This window comes from Amblyomma americanum, chromosome 10 (assembly GCF_052857255.1).
Source record: "Amblyomma americanum isolate KBUSLIRL-KWMA chromosome 10, ASM5285725v1, whole genome shotgun sequence".
Classification (NCBI taxonomy): domain Eukaryota; kingdom Metazoa; phylum Arthropoda; class Arachnida; order Ixodida; family Ixodidae; genus Amblyomma; species Amblyomma americanum.
The window spans coordinates 81,867,233-81,871,828 of NC_135506.1; the positions used below are offsets into that span (position 1 = coordinate 81,867,233).

General features: G+C 58.1%; 1 pseudogene; it reads right to left on the bottom strand.

Annotated features, from left to right (window-relative positions):
* Positions 1 to 4,370: 4,370 nt before the first annotated feature.
* Positions 4,371 to 4,463, bottom strand: LOC144108915 (U6 spliceosomal RNA; annotated as a pseudogene).
* Between the last annotated feature and the right edge of the window lie 133 nt (positions 4,464 to 4,596).

Genomic DNA, 4,596 nt, shown 5'->3' on the forward strand with positions numbered 1-4,596 from the left:
GCCTACCACTCCGCCACCACGTGCGAGGAACCCACCTGTACCGCAGTGCCCTGTTGTGTCACATCTCATCGCCCCGGGAAATCAAGGTGCGCGATATATGTGCGGCGGGACGTCCAGCACACCGTCGTCGGCTCGGCGGCGGCGATATCTGACGCCCAGAAGTGCGTGGAGGTGTCAGTGCGCGTCGGTGGTGTTGACACGTCGGTGGCCAGTGTTTATGTGCGTCCAGCTGTCGCGTGGAACGCGCTGTGTTTTCGTGCTGTGTCTTCCTGCTGTGCCCCGCGCCAAATCATCTGTGGTGATTTTAATGCCCACCATAGTGCGTGGGGCAGTGCGGCGCCACTCCGCGCGTGGAGAGGACCTGCACGACGCAGCAACGCAGCTCGGACTGACCCCGTTGAACACCGGCGAGCCCACATTTCGACGACGCGGAACAACCAGCTCCTGCATCGACGCTGCTTTCGCATCAAGAGGCATCAAGGCGACATGGCGCCGATCACAATCTCTGTTTGGCTCGGATCATTACTCCATCCTAATTGAACCCACTGCGTTGGAGGCGCGCCCCAAACGTGCCTACTCCATTACCAACTGGAGTGCGTTCAGGCGGGCGGTCGACGAGGCGCGGCCACTGGCGCAGATTTCTTTTCAAGTCTAGTTCAAAGCGCTGTCGCAGCCACCCAACGAGCAGAGGAAATGGCAGGGCACCCCACACCTGATATGAAGCTGCTCAATCTGCGCGAGAAGAGAGATCGCGCAGAGCGACGGGCGCGACGGACTGACAGAGCCGCCAAATGGACTGTCTAGAACCGCTTGGATCCCGAAGCGCCCGCCACGCCAACAAGCTATACCGCCGGCAGTGGGCTTCACTATGACAAAGGATGGAGGAAGATGTCAGCTCGCGGAGGCTGTTTGACACCCTGCAACGCATCACCGAACCAGAGGCAAACCGTCAACTGCTGGCCGCCCTCGCAATCTCCAGCGGGCTCAGCTTTGTAGAGTTGGTAGAGCGGTTTGCCGATCGATTCGTGCGGCCCAGCCCCGCAAACGCAGCTAACATTGCTATTCTTGAGAGCCCCAGAAGCGACGCCAGTCCCTCGCCCGTCGCCTCGGAAGGTCCATGTGATGCGCCGTTCACCGCGGCAGAACTGAACAATGCGCTGCAGCGCTGCCGCCGCCGCTCGGCGCCCGGACCGGACGGGGTGACATACCAGATGCTGCGAAACCTGGATGCGCAGCAGCGACAGATCTTCCAGCAGCAGATAAACCTGGTGTGGGAAAGCGGGGAGCTACCGGAGGATTGGCGAACCGCGGTCGTTTGTCCCATCCGAAAGGCAGTGCGCCCACTTACGGAGCTGAGCGGATACCGGCCAGTGGCATTAACATCGGCGGCAGGTAAGCTCATGGAGCATATGGCGTTGCAGCGTCTGAACGAGCGGGCTGTGGAGGCTGATTTGTTTGACGAGCAACAGATGGGTTTCCGTGGGATGCGGTGCACGGCTGATTCTATATCGGACGTTGTTACAGCGCTGCAGCATGCCAGAGCGGCAGACCAGGTTGCGCTGCTGCTACTACTGGACGTCTCGGGCGCTTTTGACAACGTTCACCGCACACCAATTCTCGCGGTGCTTGAGGGGGCCAGTGTGAGCGGGCGCCTTTTGCGATACGTTCATGGCTTCCTGAGCGGGCGCACCATGAGCGTACGAGTAGGGGGTAAGCTCTCCAAGTCTCGCCAGGTGGACGTGTGCGTGACGCAGGGTTCCGTCTTATCACCATTTCAGTTTAATGTGGCCATGTCGGTGGTGCCGGCCTCCCTCCCCGCGAGCTGCCGACACCTTGTGTACATGTCCATATGTGCAGACAACATAGCTCTGTGGTGCCTGGGACCGCCGGTCGAGGCGTTCCGCGTGCGGGGGTGCCTTCACGGAGCCCTGACCGCAATCGACGCCAGCTTGCGCGGCCTAGGTCTGTCGCTGAGCGCGGACAAATCGGTGGCCATGGCCTGCGTTTCGCGCTCGCGCGCGCACCTTGCGCCACTGTCATTGGACGAGACTCCGATTCCTTGGCGTAAATCGGGGCGGTACCTTGGCCTGTACATCGACTGGCGCGTTTCCTTCCGCCCCGCAGCGACCAAGGCCTGTCTGCAGATAAACAGGATCACCGCCGCCGTGCACATGCTCACCGCTCGAGGCCAGGGCATATCTCCCAGCAAGCCGCGCTGCGGCTATACAATGCCGCAGCTTTAGGGGCGGTGCTCTTTGCGCTGCCGCTCGTCACGGTTCGCAAGCCGTGCTGGTAGAAACTCGAGCTCCAGCACCGCAAGTCCCTGCGCGTGTGCCTAGGCCTGCCCAAAAATGCGCAGTGCACCGCTACGTTGGCCGAGGCAGGAGCGAGGCCACTTGAGCTGCAAGCAGCGCGCAGGGTACTGAACCACATCGACCGGCTTCACCGCGCACCGGACGGTGGCTCGCTGCTGCAGCGTATGCGCTCGCACCCGCGCTCACGAATTGGCGCGGCGCTGCTCGAGAGTTAGCAATTCACACAAGGCCCACCCCCCTACGGCTCCTGCGCGCCCTAGCCTGCTGCCTCTGAGGTACAGCGAGAGATCGTCGGCATTGCTAGAAAGCGGAGCACACCCCTCTGTGCTGTGCAACAGCTGGCCAGAGCCATCATACACGAGGAGCTGCAGGACCATCTCCTTGTGTACACCGACCTCTCAGTGTTCCTCGACGGCTTCTCCCTTGCTGCTGCGGCTACCATCCCCGCCCAGCGATTGCACAGCCAGCAACACGCAACCTTCCTGGGCTCCTCCACCACTGCGGAGTTGAAGGGGATCCGGCTCGGGCTGGACCTGCTGCTCACCCTCGGCCCTCCGCCGCCCAGGAGGGCTTTGCTGTGCGACTCCCGCGCCGCCCTCAACCGCCTGCAATCAAACGGCCGCGGTACCCCACTAGTGCAGGAAATTCGCTCGCGCATCGAGTGCATCCCGCAGTGAGGATGCGCCGTGCGTGCACAGTGGGTGCCCGGTCACTGCGGCATCGCCGGCAACAAAGATGCTGACGACCTCGCAACCGCTGCACACCAACTACCTGCCAGCGATCTGCCCCTTGCGCTGGAGGACGTGCGTGCGGTCATCCACGACCATCTCCGAAAGCAGCACCCCGACCCACGCATCGCAGGAGGTGATCGCATCGACAGTATCACCGCCTGTCGCGCACTTACACGGTCACAACGTGCAATGATCCTCCGCGCGCGCATTGGCTGCGTGTGGCCCGGGGAACGACAGGTGCGTCACGGAATCGCAACGAGTGACGTGTGTGACGGATGCGGTGCAGTGGAAACACTAGAACACCTGCTCCTTCATTGTGCAGCGTTCGCCGATGCTCGTCGCGATATGCTAGCGGCCTATAGGGTGCAGGGCATACTACCAGACTCCTTCAAGACGTTATTGTGGCCGCAGGGCAGTGCGCACAGTCTTGAGCGAACTTTGGTGAGCCTCTGTGCATTCCTCAAACACACGGGATTGACGTCCCGTCTCTTCTCCGTCAGGTAGTTATACGGAGTGACCGAACGCTGCGCGAGTTCTGCTTTGAACGATTAATAACTGGACGCCCCACTCCAGTTTTAGCCAACACAGTGCTGTGCGTGTGTGATATTTAATTGCTCTAAAATGAACTAATCACACGCACAACCTGGACACATTTATTATTGTGTAAATAGTTTGTACATATTACTTCTGCCCCTATCCTCTCTTTCTGTCCCCTCACCTCTTTCATTTCATTTCTCCATTCTGCCTGCTATCCTTTATTTCCGCTGCCCCAGCTCAGGTGGTTCGGTATCGATCGATGGCAGTCCCGTCGCGGTGGCTCAGTGGTTAGGGCGCTCGACTACTGATTCGGAGTTCCTGGGTTCGAACCCGACCGCGGCGGCTGCGTTTTTATGGAGTAAAAACGCTAAGGCGCCCGTGTGCTGTGCGATGTCAGTGCACATTAAAGATCCCCAGGTGGTCAAAATTATTCCGGAGCCCTCCACTACGGTACCTATTCTTCCTTTCTTCTTTCACTCCCTCCTATATCCCTTCCCTTACGGCGCGGTTAAGGTGTCCAAAGATATATGAGACAGATACTGCGCCATTTCCTTTCCCCAAAAACCAATTATTATTATTATCGATGGCAGATGCCATGGCTAGCAAAAATTTTGTCGTTCCTTTTTACTATTATTTCAGTAGAAAACCGCTACCACCACCAGTTTCTCTGGTGGAGGTCTTCTAAATTTCGACCATGTGGGGATATTTAACGTGCACTGACTTCGCACAGCATATATGCGCCTTTTGTGTTTCACCCGTAAGCAGTGTGACTGAACTCAGTGCACTGAAAAGAAAATCATTTTTTAGATCTCATTCTCGCAGGGGCCATGCTAATCTTCTCTTTATTATTCAAATTTTAATGCATGTACTTTGGAAGTACTCCACCATTCGGATCCACAAAAACAACGTTGATATTTCTGAAGCGAAAGCTTCACTATGTTAGGTAAAGCTGATTTGGCCGCGCGTTGCCGGTTGACCATCAAGTGAGCCAGAGGTCAAGTGTGGCTATAGGT